At 39.2% G+C, this 18,583-nt stretch overlaps 1 protein-coding gene and 1 pseudogene across 1 annotated transcript in view; one reads left to right on the forward strand and one right to left on the reverse strand.

Annotated features, from left to right (window-relative positions):
• The window catches only part of LOC101279438 (ribonuclease H1-like), a 47,664-nt pseudogene extending 30,180 nt beyond the window's left edge, over positions 1-17,484 (forward strand).
• NRG1 (neuregulin 1) overlaps positions 1-18,583 on the reverse strand; it is a 1,030,155-nt gene that overhangs the window by 365,989 nt on the left and 645,583 nt on the right. The window lies entirely within an intron of this gene.

The raw sequence follows: 18,583 nt of genomic DNA on the forward strand, positions 1-18,583 counted from the left end.
CTTTCTCATCCAGGTTCTGCCCCAACCCCTCACCTCACAGGCAATGACTGAGAGGGGAAGCAGCCCCGCAGCAAGGGGAAGAGAGAACACAGCTCCTCAGAAAGAAAAACCAAAGCCTGAAAAATAAGCAGTGAAGAGGGCACAGCCTCACGTCCATGGAAACTCAAAGTTCACTTTTTAAGGAAAAAAGACTTGATCCATTTCTTCTTGGGAACCCTGCCAGTCTTTCAAAATAGTCAATGACATGATAGAGTAACACGTGGAAAAAGCAGCATAGGAGATTTCACTCTGGATTGTCTGCGTGTCTGCATATGTCTCTCACAAACATGCATGTTACAAGTGTATACAAAAGAGAATAAGATACAGAAGAATCCTAACAGGAATCTCTGAGGGCCATGTTAAGGGGTGATTTTAATGATCTCTATCATACCTTTCTATACCTTTCCATCTCTCTATGTTTCCAAATTTTCTAAAGTAAGCTCATGTCATATACACACATATATATATACATACACACACACACAATGGGATATTACTCAGTCATAAAAAAATGAAATAATACCATTTGCAGCAACATGCATGGACCTAGAGATTATCATAGTAAGCGAAGTAAGTCAGACAGTGAAAGACAAATATCATGTGATACTGCTTATATGTGGAATCTAAAAAAAAGATACAAATGAACTTATTTACAAAACAGAAATAAACCCACAGACATAGAAAACAACCCTATGGTTACCAAAGGGGATAGCAGGGTGGGGAGGGATAAACCAGGAGTTTGGGATTAACATATACACACTACTATATATAAAACAGATAATCAACAAGGACCTACTGTATAGCACAGGGAACTCTACTCAATATTCTGTAATAACCTATAAGGGAAAAGACTCTGAAAAAAAAAAATATATATATATGAATCACTGTGCTGTACACCTGGAACTAACACAACATTGTAAATCAACTATATTTCAATATAAAAATAAAGTAAGCTCATGTTATTTTTATAGTGAAAATTACTATTTGACAAGGTAGGAGTGGGGGGTGAATGAAACCTGTAATACACAAGGAAAAAAAAGTTGGTTTACCATCTATTGAGCCAGGAAGAATGAAAGAAAGAAGAAATCAAGAAAGACAAAACTGACAACTCTTTTAGAATAGGGTGGCATCTTCTAGTTCATCCACTTAACCCCCTACATTAATTAGTAGGTGAAGAAATGAATAGAGATACTTTAAATGGAGAGGAAATTAAGTTCAATCTTTCTCTTCCCTACTCAGAAGTTGTTACTGTTCACCTGAGAAAATGACTGTGAACTAACCTAATTAAAATAAGCTTTTCCATTTTTTTTCCATTGGAAGTTGTGTGTTTTTAAAATGACTCATAGGCCCGTAGCTGTATTCTGACATTCTAGTCCATTTAATAATTGTCAAATGCATAAAGTTCTGAAAAATAAGAGATTTGAGGAGTAGCTGGCCTCATCTGACATTAAAAAATATATATAAAATATAGTGACCAAAACAGTGTGGTATGAGCTTATGAGTAGAAAGACAGAACAATGAAATCAAACGGAGAGTCTTGTAAAAGCCCTATCTGTGAAAAAGAATGTAAGTATATGATAAACGTGCCATGGCATATCAGTGAGGAAAAATTAATCATTTAATAAACGTTATTGAAGTAATTAAGTAGCCTTCCACACCAGGGGTAAGCAAACTATAGCTTGTTGGCCAAATCCTGCCAGCTTCTTGTTATATACAGGCTTTATTGGAATTCAGCTATGCCCATATGTTTATGAGTTATCTGTGGCTACTTTTTCACTACAATGGCAGAGCTGAGTAGCCACCCAAGACCATGTTGTTTACTATTTAGCCATTTATAGAAAAGTTTGCTGACTCATGATCTAGAGGAATAAAAATGTTGAAAATCTATCTCATTTTTATAACCAAACAAAATCAAGATGGGTCAAAAAGCAGAATAAAAAAAGAAATCATAAAAGTACAAGAATTCATTATTTCAGAGGTATTTTTTTTTCTAAATAATATTGGAGTGGAAAAGGCCATGTATGAAGAATGACAAATCCAACCACATAAATACTAAATAAAAGATGCAAGTCAAAAAAAATCCAAATAAAGACATGAGGCAAGTGGCAAACAAGCAACAACTACAAAATATATGCAACTTATTGTGGTGAAAAGGGCTAATTTTTCTAGTCTATACAAAAACATCCTCTAATCAATAAGAAAGAGGCTATCTATCAAATAGAAAATGAACCAAGGCTATCAAGAGGCAGTTCAGGGACTTCCCTGGTGGCTCAGTGGTTAAGAATCTGCCTGCCAATGCAGGGGACACGGGTTCGAGCCCTGGTCCGGGAAGGTCCCACATGCTGCGGAGCAACTAAGCCCACGCGCCACAACTACTGAGCCTGCACTCTAGAGCCCGCGAGCCACAACTACTGAGTCTGTGTGCTGCAACTACTGAACCCTGTGCGTCTAGAGCCCATGCTCCGCAACAAGAGAAGCCACTGCAATGAGAAGCCAGCACACCGCAACGAAGAGTAGCCCCTGCTCGCCGCAACTAGAGAAAGCCCACATGCAGCAACGAAGACCCAACATAGCCAAAAATTAAAAAAAAAAAAAAGAGGCAGTTCAAAGGAAAGAAAGAAGATACATTTCACTGTTAAACATGTGAAAAGAAGCTTGAAATCAGTCACAGCAAGAGGAATACAAATTGAAATGTTTGTGAGATGCCACTTCTCACTTAGTTGGTCAAATATTAAAAGTTTGGTGGGCTTCCCTGGTGGCGCAGTGGTTGAGAGTCTGCCTGCCGATGCAGGGGACACAGGTTCATGCCCCCGTCCAGGAAGATCCCACATGCCGCGGAGCAGCTGGGCCCGTGAGCCATGGCCGCTGAGCCTGCGCGTCCGGAGCCTGTGTCCGCAACGGGAGAGGCCACAACAGTGAGAGGCCCGCATACCGCCAAAAAAAAAAAAAAAAAAAAAAAAAAAAAAAAATTTGGTAACACACAATGCAGGAACAGGCATTCTCATACATTACTGGTTAGAGTAAAACTTGGTAAGTCTAAGGAGGGCAATTTAGCCTTATCTATCAAATTTTTAAATGCAGACTTACACCTCACAATTCCAATTCTGAGAAGTTCCATAGGTATGCTAACCCACATTAAAAAAAAAAAAAAAAAGGTTACAAGTACAAGGATAAGGTTACAAGTACAAGGATATTCATTGCAAACTGTTTGTACTAGGAGAAGACTGAAACCACTCAGATAGCTACCAAAACAATACAATAAAATACAGCACACCCAAACATGAAAATATCGAAATACCGTGCACTAAAAATAATAAAAAAAACTATGTATGTGTGATTTGGAACAATCTCCAAAATGTTTTGTTAAGTGAAAAAAAGCAGGATGTAGAAGTAGGAACTTAGTGTCTTTTTAAATTTTATCTTTTATCTTGCACATGCATAGATTATCTCGGGAAAGATATAAAAACTGGAAAGGAATAAGCACAATTTGGCATATACATATAGGTATTATATATATATATATAAACTGGAAAGGAATACGCACAATTTGGTATATATATATATTATATATATATGAAAACTGGAGAGGAATAAGCACAATTTGGTATAGATATATATTTTTCCCCTCCCTTTTAAAGGCTAAATAATATTCCACACACACACAATGGAATATTATTTAGCCTTTAAAAAGGAGGAAATCCTGATATACCCTACAACACAGAGAAATCTTGAGGACATTATGCTAAATAAAATAAGGCAGTCACAAAAAGACGAATAATGTATGATTCCACTTATATAAGATACTCAGAGTACTCAAAAATCATAGAGACAGAAAGTAGAATGGTGGTTTCCAGGGGTTGGGGGTGGAGAAGGGGAACGGGTAATTCTTGTTAATGGGGATAGAATTTGAGTTTTATAAGACGAAAGAACAATGGAGATGGATGGTGGGGATGCTTCAAAGCATTATGAATATATTTAATGCCACTGAACTGTCCTGAAAACAGGTAAGATAGTAAATTTTATGTTATGTTATTTTACACAATAAAAAGTTTAGGAAAAAACCTGGAAGGGAACCAGGTGCTTAAGGAAAGGATGAGAGGACACTTTTCATAGTATGTTTTCTTGGGCTTTTGTACAAATTGCATGAATTAACTATTTTTTGTTTGAAAGTTTATTTTTTTCAATCAATCAATCTATGCACACATATAGGTATACATGTGTATTGTATGATCATTACTGCATTTTAAAAACAACATCACCAACAAAAAAGATCAGTCAGAAGTATGCCAAAGTGATAATAGCATTATAGGTGCTATTGGCTGGTGGGACTATAGGTCCTTCTTTTTGTTCCATTTTTTTTTTTAATTTACATTTACAGTGAAATTCACCATTTTTGGTGTGCAGTTCTGCAAGATTAACATGTACAGTTGTGTAACTTTCAAAATCAAAATATAGAAAAGTTCCATAACTCTCTATAGTTTCCTTATTCCCTTTTGTGGTCACCTCACCCCAGTCCCTGGCAATCATTGATCTATGTTCTGCTATAGTTTATTTTTTATCTTTTTTTATAACTGAATTCTACATTTGGGACTCATTTGAAGGGCTTGGGGAAAGAGAGACAAAGATGAACAGAGACAGAGAGACAGAGAAGGAGATCTTTTTTTATCATTTGCTAAAATGCTCTTTGCTAATCTTGTTCCAATAAAGGTCTATCTGGCTAGTGGGAAAGCTACGTTAGCAACGAAGTTGAGTTATTTATCATAAAATTTATCCATCTATGAAAAGACTCCAGGACTACGGACTTGGAGCCTAGAGCTCCCATTAGAGAAATTACACCAGTTTTCTAAGTTTTATAACCATATGTAAGTAAATCTCTTCAGAGTGGAAGGAAATTCTTCAGGGGATGAGTTACAAGAAGCCCTTGTGTTTGTGTGCTGATCGATGCATTTTGGGTCACTTACACAGCCATTATTTCAAAGGATGCCCATAGCAATGCAGGGAGGCGGGGAGAACGGGAGCCCTGAGAAGCTGGTTGTTGACCTGCATATCATCTCCACTGTTCTTTTTTTAAAACTTTTTATTTTATATTGGAGTAGAGTTGATTAACAATGTTGTGTTAGTTTCAGGTGTACAGCAGAGCAATTCAGTTATACATATACATGTAACTCTTCTTTTTCAAAATCTTTTCCCATTTAGGTTATAACATAATATTGAGTGAAGTTAAGTCAGGCAGAGAAAGAGAAACATCGTATGATATTGCTTATATGCAGAAGCTAAAAAGAAATGATACTTTTTTACAAAACAGTTTTGACAAATAAGTTGTAAATGAACTTATTTACAAAACAGAAACAGACTCACAGACTTAGAGAACAAATTATGGTTACAGGGTCGGCGATGGAGGACAGGGAAGGATGGTGGTGATGGGGATAGCTAGGGAGTTTGGGATCGACATGTACACACTGCTCTATTTAAAATAGATACCCAACAAGGACCTACTATATAGCACAGGGAGCTCTGCTCAACGTCATCTCCATTGTTCTTAACCAAGCATCGCTTGTCAGCTTGTAATGAGACTTTGAGAAGACATTTTTACAATACGGAAAAAGTGTGAAGATTCAGACGATGAGGCATATGTTTATGACGGGCCGAGAGGAATACAAACAATCAGGATTCACTCAGACTAATGGACTGAAGTCCCAACAGCGTGGGCAGAGTTAATTGCACACCCACCGTGTGAGAGGACGGGCGGGGGCTCATGGGGTCCTTGATTGGGCTAATGAGAGCCCCTCTGCTCTGGTCGAAGACCTGCCGGGCTTCCTCCTCTGGAAAGCAGGGCTTTGAGTGCTCCGGACGTCCTCATGAGCAACCGTTACACATGAAGTGCCTTTGCTGTCTTAGAAAAGAGTTAAATTTGTTCTACCATCATTTCTTTTTTTTTTTTTTATTGAGGTATAGCTGCTTTACGATATTGTGCTAGTTTCCACTGCACAGCGACGTGAATCAGCTATATGCATACATATATCCCCTCTTTTTGGGATTTCCTTCCCATTTAGGTCACCACAGAGCATTGAGTAGAGTTCCCTGTGCTATACAGCAGGTTCTCATTAGTTATCTATTTTATACATAGTAGTGTATATATGTCAATCCCCATCTCCCAATTCATCCTGCCCTCCCCTTCCCCATCTTGGTATCCATACGTTTGTTCTCTACATCTGTGTCTCTATTTCTGCTTTGCAAATAGGTTCATCTGTACCATTTTTCTAGATTCCATCATTTCTGATTTTTCACTAGATCTTCCATGACATCTGTACCACTTCTGCTTCACAGACTGCATCTTTTCAAGTATTTTGCAAGATCCTTTGCTTTGTAATCTGAGAGTGTTTACTTGGCACGAGATTGTGAAAACTTCCACTATTCTTTAGGAGAGACTCTTTACTTGAGATTTCTCTTGGCAGAAAAGGAAACTTAAAAGATCGTGCTTGTCCCAGTAGCTCATGGTGCACCCAGAATGTATTTCACAGACACAGTGCAGTATCATAACCATACAAAGAGCATTAGAGCCAAAGTACCACAAAGTGCATTGCAAAATATTAGATAATGACATCTCATGCCTAAAGCCTTAAAAAAATAAAGCAATAAAAACCTACTTGGATGAATAACACTTCTTCACGACATTGCATGTTCTGTGCATATCATGAATGTAGAAACTGTAAAAAGTTATCTGTGCTGTTGAGTAAATATTATTCAGTAAATATTTACTGGGTGGTATTTATTATGTGCTGAATAGCAATAGACACAACAAACGCGATGTCTACTTTCCCAGAGTTTATAATCCATCAGGGAGTCAGATATTAATCAAATACTCAAGTAATTACGTAATAACAATTATGATGAGGGCTATGACACACAGGGAGCTGTAAGAACCATATGTTAGTGATGGTTTTGTAGGTCAAAATGACATAATACCAGCAATTCAATATAGTTCGATCTATAGTGGGTTAGAATGGGGACTTGAACCAAATCAGAAGGGGGATTATCGCCAGGGCAGACATCCCCAAGAAAGTGGTATTTCAGCTGGTTGATATCTGGAGGGTGAGTGGGAGGTAGCCTTGTGATGGGACATAGGACGCCTCTTGGGCACAGAAAGCAGCCTGAGTGAAGTGAGGGAAGGGCTTGGAGAGGGAAGCAGGGCAGCAGGAATGGAGCACAGACTGAGAGGAAGGGCAGCTTGCGATGGAGCTGGAGAATTAGGTATTGGCAAGACCATGCAGGGCCTTGAAGGCTATGTTAAGATTTTGAGTTTGGATTTTACCCCAAGACCAGTGGAAACCCATTTAAGGGTTGTGAGCCCTGAAAGAGGAGGGATGTGGCAACTATCTCCGGGTCCCTAAGGTTACTTAAGGAGAAGTCTGGAATCACTTAGGTAAAGCAGCCAAGTAAGTCAAGACAAACGTTGGGGCCAGAGCTGGACCAAAAGGAGGGACAGACAACCGGACAGTTTTGGAGGATGTTCGTCAGTAAGAGATGTATCAATATCACTGGGCCTGCAATGGGATGAGAAACTAACATTACAAGGAGAATTTTCATGGAATGTGCTGTATGTGGCTGTGAGGGATGAAGGCTTGGTACCGCTACACCATATGTGAGCACAATCACACACGTGTTGCTTACTGCACAGCCCATTATGTAAGTGGCTTCTGGGTACATGCAGCCCTTCTGCTTGGATCGATGGGATATTCAAGTTCAAGGTCAGAGAAGACTCGGGCCACCACTGGTCACCCTCCTCCACCTCCTCCCTCATTAAACCCAGCCCCTCTGCTTAAGAAATGCCAAACACATGTCAAAAACAGCATTCCAAAATGGTACCGTGCCACTTGCCCATTCAGGGTATGCACCAGTCTCTCCAAAATAAGGGTACGTGAGTGGCAGTAAGTCCTTAACTCCTTGGCAATGGCGGAGAAGAGCAAGGTCAATCAGATTTTACATCTGAAGAGCCCCATACAATACAGCATGTTTTTATGTACACAAGCTTTGCCCTCACCCTACGTATGCAACAGTCTATGGAATCCATAAGGACCTTGAAACTCAGGGCAGTTGAAGTCATTTTTTTAAGGCCATACACCTGGTGGCAGAGCTAAGACCAAATCTGGGACTCTCTGAAGTTTGGTGCTTTTAGTTCTTGCATATGTCACAGAGGTGCCAAGAGCCAGCTTTACGCCCCAGTCATCAGTCAAACCCCCATGTTTCTGGCATATAGGCTTTGTTTTCTATTCCAACCATCTGGAACTGAAGGCAGGTTGATCATATCATTAACTGCTGAGTCCTTGGGTATGGTTGAGGGAACCCAGGGGTACTGTCAGGAGAGGACCTGGGCCTTGCTGCGGGCAAACAACAGAACGTCAGTCAGCACAAAGGAACACACTGGTTTAGGTTTTGTAGGGCGTGAGCTGCATATCATTTCAAGAACTATGAAGAAGAATGCAAAATTATAAATACAAATTATGAGGGACAAGCGTGCATACTTATTTAAAATAATAAAAGAAAATCCACCAATTACAAAATCTAAAAATCTGACAAAACCACACACATGATAAAGTTCACAAAAACAGTGAACTGCCTGATACACATTTATATTTTTCTCCCTACCTTTTTTCTCCCTGAATATTTTTTGATTCTCTCTTTACCTGACAATAATTTTGTAATATTTTTTTTCTATAGGGAAAAATGAGAGTCAGTCTTTAACATGATTGATTTAAATTTGTTTTTCTTTATTATTAATAATTAAATGAGCTTCTTTCAACTTCACAACTTATTTTCACAAGGCCCTATAAATTTTTAGGGTTGTCAAATTTCAGAAAACCTCTATTATATTTTCTTCCTATATTACTTGTTACAGACACTCACAGTTTATGGCACTATTACAGGTTTGTGCCCTACAAGCATCAAATTCTGATGAATTTAATCTCTTGCAATTCCCATTCCAAAGAAAAAACCAATTTGGTGAATGTATAATTGCATTCACTGACTTATTATGGATATTCTTGACAGAATAGAATTTCCATTTTGACTAGATATCCATGGAACTGAATCCTCTGGTCGTAATTCCACACGTCAGATGTCTGGTAGAATCTTCCACGGGCTAGCTTCTGGCTCCATACATTTCACGACTTGTCCTGTCATGGTTCACATCCCACTGTTGCTTGGCACACAAGGACACATTCATTCACAATACAATCTCTGGCCTTGCATCTTCTTGACATGATGCCATGTGAGTCAGCACAGTGGGTTTTAGCATATTTCTGGGAGCATTTCCTACTCTGAGATACCTTGAAATAGTAGACATCACACTAAGCACCAAATAAATGTATCTCCAACTCAATTTTCCCTCAGTTGCATTCCAAAATGCCCAGGGCCCTTCCAACTCCACCTACACATAGGAGAATATTTTGGAGGGAAAATCAGAATGGAAAGAGACCGTGGCCTTAATGAATTGTAGTTTAATGGCATTATCTTGCAAATTTTACATAACTGTGTAACCATGTGAACACACGGCTAGGACTCCTTGCCTTGGATTCCTGGAAAAGGCCAGGTAAGGGAGGATTCTGTAGTTTAGACTTCATTGGCTTCATGGTAAATCCTCAGAGCATGAGGACCTCTGTCCTTCTAGGTTAATCTGTGATAGGGCAATACTAATCCATGCATAGGAATATAAAAATTCTTGAAAATTAAAATATATATATACTACTAACTGTCAAGAAGTTGACAAACTAAGGTCCCTCCGCATAGGTGATAATTTTCAATGTAAGTTTCCATCGGCCTCCAAGGGTGACTGAATCACGATGACATGGTTTCCTTACCTAGTTATATACCCGTTTCCATCTCTTATTTTATCTTCGTACCGGGCTACAACGTAAGCACTATTATCCCCGTTTTACAGATAATGAACCTGAGGATCTTAGACGCTTACGTAGGCTCATCCTGTTTGTAAATATTTTCTTAATTCATCTTCCACCCACCAGACTCTCCAGCAAGGCAAGTGAAAAGAGGGCTGTTTACCCTCCCTGAAATCTTATATCAATAGTTCCTTCAGCCTAGAAACAAAAGGAAGCCCATCTCACCTCTGCCCTCTGCCCCAGTGATTTCTTAGATTTTGTGAAACTGAAATATGCTGATATTCTCTCTCTCTCTTTTTTAAACAGAAGATGGGGACTCTCTCCTTCACTCAGTCTTTAATTGTTTGATATCGGGTTCTGTCCTTGGTCCTCTTCTAATTTTATTTAATTATTTTTATATTGAAGCATAATTGATTTACAATATTACATTAGTTTCAGGTGTACAGCATAGTGATTCATTATTTTTACAGATTATACTCCACTAAAAGTTATTACCAGATAATGGTTATAATTCCCTGTACTGTACAATATATCCTTGGTGCTTATCTATTTTATACATAGTAGTTTGTATCTCTTAATCCCATACCCCTAATATTCCCCTCCCCACTTCCCTCTCCTCTTTGGTAACCACTAGTCTGTTTTCTCTATTTGTGAGTCTGTTTCTGTTTTGCATATATATATTCAACTGTATTATTTTTTAGATTCCACATAAAAGTGATATCATACAGTATTTGTTTTTCTCTGACATTTCACTAAGCATAATTTCTCCAGGTCCATCCATGTTGCTGCCAATGGCCAAACATCATTCTTTTTTATGGCTGAGTAGCATATATATACCACATCTTCTTTATCCATTCATCTGTTGACGGACACTTAGGTTGTTTCCATGTCTTGGCTACTGTAAATAGTGCTGCTATGAACATTGGGGTGAATGTATCTTTTTGAATTAGTGTTTTTGTTTTTCAGATATATATCCAGGAGTGGAATTGCTGGATCATGTGGTAGTTCTATTTTTAGCTTTTTGAGGAACTCTGCGCTGTTCTCCATAGTGGCTGCACTAAGTTACATTCCCACCCACAGTGTGGGAGGGTTCCCTTCTCTCCACACCCTCTCCAGCATATGTTATTTGTAGAATTTTTGATGACAGCCATTCTGACCGGTGTGAGGTGATACCTCATTGTTGTTTTGAGGCCCTCTTCTGACTTTAAACACTCTCCCTGGGTGACCTCATTAATTCCCAAGGCTTTAGAAACCACCTATATGTTCATATATCCCAAATTTATGCCTCTACTGTTAGACCTCTGTTCTGCAGCTACCTATGAATACCTTTAGGATGATCTCTGCAAAATGGAGCATCTATGAGATTTTGAGATTTATCTCCTGCCGGGTTCTTCTTAATTCACTCTACTCCTGTTATGCCAACCTTCTTTAGTATCTTGTAGATAGTTCCTTTCCAGTTCAGATCTTCACTTGGTATTTCTTCTTCCTTAAACACTTTTCCACACCTTCCTCATTCGTTTGTCCCTTAATACTCAGATCAAATGTGACTCCTACGGGAACACTGTCTCTGACTTCTCTCCCAGAGGCAGAGTGGGGAGCTGCTCCCATGATTTTTCTTAAGTGTCATTCCATCAGTGAGTATTATTTTGGGCTGCAATGGTCACAGATCCAACCACAGTGGCTTAAATGCACAAAGGTTTATTCTCCCATGTAAAAGAAGTCCGCTGGAGGCTGTCTGGGGCTGATATCCTGGTTCCACAATCACGAGAATCCTGACCTCCTAGTATTCTCAAGGTTACTTCATAATCCAGAATTGCTGCTGTCGCTCCAGCTGTTTCATTAGCCTTCTTGGAAGGGAGGAAAGCTAAAAGGATCCTTCTTCTGGCTTAGTCATTTCCTTTTAAGGAGTCCTCTTGGAAATTTCACTGAATACTTACTTATGCTTGTATCTCATTGGCCAGAACTCAGTCATAGAGCCACATCTAGCTACAGGAGAGGCTGGAAGTCTTGGTTTTCTAATCGAGTACAATTAAAGGGTTCTGTTTCTAACGAAAACTGGGGAGATGTTATGCTGAGGTAGGTAACTGGCAGTCTGCCACACCTTTCTGTGTACACATCACACCTCTTTTTAAATTATCTGTTTAATTTTCTGAATCTCCCACTCGGCTGAAAGCTCCAAAGAAGGGGATGTGTTTTATCCATTTTTCTATTCCCAACGCCTGGCACAGTGGCTGCCAACTAATAGGTCCTTGATAACAATTTAGTAAATAGATGAACTAGTTGTGAGAAAACTATTATTGTTATGAAGCGAATGAACATATTCTATAAGGCGCTAGGAAGAAAGAGACTCTCTGCCTTGTAGAAAGGAGAAAGAGGAGGAAGGGCACAAACGGCCACACAATTACGTAATCATGTCAAATTAGATCTTGGTTTATAAAAGCAGGACATGCTGGAAAAAGACCTTCTGTTGAGTGAACTCAATAAAAGGGAAATGAATCTTCAAACATACGTTAACTCATGTCTATTTATGGTGAAGACAGAAAGTGAGTGGAAGACGATATATTATGGACATTCTTGAATGTTCATCACTGTTTTAAAACGTTAGCATTTCATTTTCAGCTGACGTTATTTTCTCTCTTGCTCTCCCGTCTTGTTTTAAGTACTTTGTTGTGCTCATAGTTTGGGATGATGTATTCTGAGGAGTTTTATAAATCATTTATTTTCTTTCTCACTTATTTCTTCTCTTCTGACAAGTTGTAACTAATGCTCTGGTCCAGGACACAGAACAATGCAATTTCTATCCTCTGGCTGCATGAAAGCAAGTTCACAAGGCTTGGACTGGAGCTCAGTTGCCCCAATGAGCACCGTCATCGTGCTTCTCTTCCTCCTAAGCCAGCTTCACTAAACTGAGAGACCCTGCCATGATTTTAAACCAGAGTCGTAAAAACCAGCATTGAATATTCCTGTGAGAGCACTGCAGACTCCAAGAATACATATTTACATGTTGACTTAATCTATTGGATGTTAGCTCTTTTCACCAAGAGACCTCCCCTTGCAATTTTCAAGGCCTCCTAATATCTTAATAGTTCTCTCTTCAAAAAATTGTTTCTCTTAGATATTGAAAGTGTGTGCTCCTGTGACGGTTATAATCTCTTCATTTTAGAATGCATTCTGCCCCACAATGAAACGAAGGAAACGACTTTACTGTCTAATTATTTCCTGTGAGGTGTATTTTCCCAGCTAGACTCCAAATTCCTTGAATTTCAGGATGATGTTTCATGATTTTATACAGCCTGACAATAATGTTGACTACACAGTCAACATCCAATTGCTACTTGTGTTTTGAACCAAGGGTTGTAAAATGAGGATTATGAGGGATGTAACTTATGGTGAACATTTAAACATTTCTCTTCACATATTTGAATGCAATATACAATCTTCCCCTTCATGTCTTTCACCAACTGATAAAGCAAGCATTTCTGAAGTGCCCACCAACTCTCGGCATTGCGCTTGCACAGCCTGGATTCACACAGGAGTCAGGCACTGCCTGGGAGGGACCAGATTGTATTCCACTTCTAAGGCCCTGTTTTCTCCTACTAATCATAATCTCCTCGGCATCTCTTACACACACACACACACACACACACACACACATCCCTTGTCTCTGCCTTCCTTTGAACAGATACCTTCTACACCTTCATCTGGAAGACCATTAACCCTTTGCTGAGTTCACCGAACTTCTCTCTCTAGACTATTTTGTGATCACCCAAGTCCACTGTAGGAACTACGAAAATATGGAAAAACACAAAGGTTGAAATAAAACAACCTATAAAGACACAACCAAGAGGCAGAAAAACCTCTTTTTTGCTAAGCGTTTTGTGAATCTGTTTCTTTCTCCTCTTCCTTCCCTCCCTCCCTCCCTCCCTCCCTCCCTTCCTTCCTTCCTTCCTCCTCCTTCCCTGTTTTCTTTTGGGAGGGTGAAACACTAGTTTATATGATTTGCCCTTTTACAATGGGGATGTTCTATTAAGTCATTATTGTTTTATAAGACCTTTTAATATATACCTTTTATATTTATGGTAAATATCACCTCCTTTGCTACCTGACTTATAATTTTATAATGTATTTTAACATAAACCTTTAAATTTTTAAAAAATAAATCAAGTCAAGGCTTCCCTGGTGGCGCAGTGGTTGAGAGTCCGCCTGCCGATGCGGGGGACGCAGGTTCGTGCCCCGGTCTGGGAGGATCCCACGTGCCGCGGAGCGGCTGGGCCCGTGAGCCATGGCCGCTGAGCCTGCGCATCCGGAGCCTGTGCTCCGCAACGGGAGAGGCCACAGCAGTGAGAGGCCCGCGTACCGCAAAATAAATAAATAAAGTCAATCATCCTTTTATTTTAAAAATTTTGTCTTCAATTTATGCTTAGAAAGGGTTTTTCTATTCAAGATCAGATAAATAAGTACATAGTTTTCTATAGTTTCTTTATCTTTTAAATTATTAGATTAAATCCATCTCCCTACCCTCTGTCTCCAGGCAACAACTGAGACAGCTTTCTGCATAGACTAGTTTGCCTTCTTTGGAATTTTAGATAAATGAATTATACAATATGCACTCCTATTTGGTCTTCTTTCACTCAGCATAATTATTTTGTATCATTCATGTTGTAGCATTATGTCAACAGTTCATTCCTTTTCAGTACTGTTGTAATAAATAATGTAATTATAATGTAATAATAATGTAATTAGTATTGTATGTACATGACACAATTTGTTTATACAATCATCTCCTGAGGGACATCTGGGATGTTTCCAATTGTGGCCATTTAAAAATAAAGCTGTTATGAATATTTGTGTACAACTCTTTGTGTGGACATATGCTTTCATTTCTCTTAATTAAATACTGAGGAATGGAATGTCTGGGTTATATAGGAAGTATATGTTTAACTTATCAAGATGGCTGCCTAAATGTTTTCCTAAGTGGTTGTACCATTTTATGCTCCTGCCAGCAGTGAATGAGGATTCCACTTTCCCTATATCCTTTCTAACACTTACTATAGTCAGTCGTTTAAATTTTAGCCATCCTAATTAGGTATTTAGGATGATCTCATTTTGATTTTAATTTTAATTTCCCTAATCACAAGTGCTGTTTGCCATGTTTTTACGTGCTTTTAGTTATTCATATATTTTTGATGTACCCATTTTTATTGGGCACTTTGTTTTCTTTTTATTGATTATTATAATAAGTAAATTATTACTTTATTATTATAATAAATTATAATTGTCAAATAATATCATTATAACTGTAACATTACAGCTTTATGATTATAAATTTATTATAGTTTTATTACATATACAATTATTTTACATTAAAAATCATTATTTTATTTAATTGTACTCTTAATTATTACTTTCTTTTAATTATAAGTACAAATTTAGTATAACTTTATCATTACAATAATTGTTAATGATTGGTAGCTTGGACGTTTGAATCTATTTCATTGGTCTATGTTTTGCTCTATCATGCTATTTTACTTCCTGTAGCTTTATATTATTTTTTCATGTATAGCACTACAAGTTTTTTATTCTTTTTTAATTTTATTTATTTATTATTTATTTTTGGCTGCATTGGGTCTTCATCACTGTGTGAGGGCTTTTCTCCAGTTGCGGCACGCAGGCTTCTCATTGCGGTGGCTTCTCTTGTTGCGGAGCACAGGCTCTAGGAGCGTGGGCTTCAGTAGTTGTAGCATGCGGGCTCAGTAGTTATGGCTCACGGGTTCTAGAGCGCAGGCTCAGTAGTTGTGGCGCACGGGCTTAGTCACTCCGTGGCATGTGGGATCTTCCTGGACCCGGGCTCGAACCCGTGTCCCCTGCATTGGCAGGCAGATTCTTAACCACTGCACCACCAGGGAAGCCCGAGTTTTTTATTCTTAACTATCATTTTTTTGGTGAGAGGAGGACCAGGCTATCCTAATCTGTTTATTTCAGAAATTGGTAAAATTTTAAGAAACTCTTTTTTTAAAAATCAGAATTGAGCTATATTTTTTATGATTTTGGAAGAAATGAGATGTTTTCAGTATTAGGTATTCCTGTCCATTAAAATGGCTCCTTTCTTCACTCGTTCAATATTTTGGATTTGTTTAATTTCTCGCCCATTTCCTAGTAAGCTAGAAAACTTGAGATCTTTAAGGCTTTAGGACTTCCCATTAGCTTGTCCAATGTCAGCCAACAAGAATCACACAGTTTTAGAGATTGAAGCTGGAAGACACTGCAGATCATCGTGTCCAATATCCACACTGGCCTATGAGAAAATAAAGCCCAAAGAACTGAAGCACTTCCTTTATATCTAGAGTATGTTATGTCTCAGTGGTGGTCCCTGATTATTACTTTGGTGTCCCTTCTATTATATCACTCTATCTCTCTTATATCTGTTTCCTAAAATTGGCCTCTGTTTTGCTAAGGCCAGTGACCTTGACATGCACTGTATACCCCAAGTTCACTGTGGTAAAAATACCACCTTCCCACAAGTCATGATATAGGTGAGGGCAATCTACTTGTCCAGTGTCAAGGTAGCAAGACAGGTAGCTCATGTTAATGTAAAGAGGATGTTGCCTAGTGATAGGAATCATGGGCTTCCTGGCCTGGGTGGGTAGGAGTGGGGGACCCTCAGATGGAGAGATGGAAGCTTTAAGGCACTTCTGTAAGCTGGTCTTGCTACAGGGTGGAATTATAAGATGTAAAGTGGGTTTCTTTATCATCTTGGAAACATTTTTTAAAGACGCTGAGGCAACCACAGAGGGGAGATTGCAGGCTTTTCTAAATGACTAGACCTTAGTCATTTAGTAGAGTGGATCTTCACCTTTTATGGGTCAAAGGACCCTTAGAGAATCTAGTAAAAAAAAAAAAAATCCACTTTCCATAAAAAGGCACACACATTTCATACAAACCCTGGTGGTTCAGAAGGGCAGAAAAATAAACGCGTACAAGAATCACTAGTGAAAGCAAACAGGTGACTTTGTGAGCCCTTGGATGAAGGTGAAGGTGAAAACGCAGAGCTGTGTGCAAAGCATGCTGCCTTCAGTGAGCAAAGACACATTTTCTTAGATGGGGGAATCTGTCATCATCTACAAGGACGGCTGCTGCTCCAGTAATGGGCGGAGGGGGGCTCGAGCAGGAATCGGTGTTTACTGGGGGCCAGGCCATCCTTTAACTGTAGGAATTAGACTCCCTGGGTGACAAACAAACCAAAGAACAGATTCATGCAGCCTGCAGAGCCATCGAACAAGCGAAGGCTCAGAACATCAGTAAGTTGGTTCTCTACACGGACAGCATGTTTACTATCAATGGCATCACTAATTGGGTGTAAGGCTGGAAGAAGAATGGATGGAGGACAAGCACAGGGAAGGAGGTGATCAACAAAGAGGACTTCGTGGAACTGGACAGGCTTGTCCAGGGCATGGACATTCAGTGGATGCATGTTCCTGGACATTCGGGATTTATAGGCAATGAAGAAGCTGACGGATTAGCGAGACAAGGTGCGAAGCAACCTGAAGACTGACCAGGTCCTTTAATTCTTGGAAAAACTTGAGCCAGTGGCTGTCTGTCACCTTTACTTACTGGTGTGAAAAATAAAACTATAGGCTGGACCACTGCAGTTGATGGGCAAAACAAAACAAAACAAAAAAACCCATCTATGGGTTTCACAAGCCCTGCCACAACTCTTCCCAAGGGTTTCATGTTCTCTTAGTTAAGAATTCCTGGGGAAGAAGGAAGGAGTCTGTTAACTATTTTAGCATCAACAGGTAAGGAAAGAGAGAAGAAATAAATTATGTGTATGTGTGAATGTGAGCATGGGAAGTCTAACCTGGGATGCATTAATCAATATAAAATGATTTTTCTAAAAATCTGAGTGAACATGTCCCAGGATCAAAAGAAAAACTTATTTTTTACACTCCTGGAAACAGAGCTCAGGGTACGTCAATTTACTAAGAGTGGACGTGCGACCATGAAATGGGAGGAGGGAACTGAGACAGTAAGAAGTTAAACATTCTCTCTGAACACAAACAACATTGATTCAATAAATATTTACTGAGCATCTGCTAAGGAAAAGGCACAGTGCTGAGTGGTGAGGACAGAGTGCTTATCTAGAAAGATGTGGTCACTGCCCTCAAGGAAGACACACATGATAAAATCAAAGGGGCTCTAACAGTTATTTATTATAATACAGTGCTATATTAGTTCTATTACTATATAGCATACTAAGACACAATTTAAATAGTCATTAGTGTTTCTTATTTTACAGATGAGGAAACAGTGGCCTAGAAAGGGTAAATACTCTTACATCCAGGATTAGAACCCAAGTCTCCTTCTCAGACTTTTTTTTTGGGGGGCGGTAAGCGGGCCTCTCACTGCTATGGCCTCTCCCGTTGCAGAGCACAGGCTCCAGATGCGCAGGCTCAGCGGCCATGGCTCACGGGCCCAGCCGCTCCGCAGCATGTGGGATCTTCCCAGACCGGGGCACGAACCCGTGTCCCCTGCATCGGCAGGCGGACTCTCAACCACTGCGCCACCAGGGAAGCCCCTGTGTGAAACTTTTGAAAATTGTAAAGCAGTGTAGAATTTAAGGAATGTTTCATTCAATAATTCTTTTAAAAAAA

The sequence above is a fragment of the Orcinus orca genome, chromosome 21 (assembly GCF_937001465.1).
Source record: "Orcinus orca chromosome 21, mOrcOrc1.1, whole genome shotgun sequence".
NCBI classification, from domain to species: Eukaryota; Metazoa; Chordata; class Mammalia; order Artiodactyla; family Delphinidae; genus Orcinus; species Orcinus orca.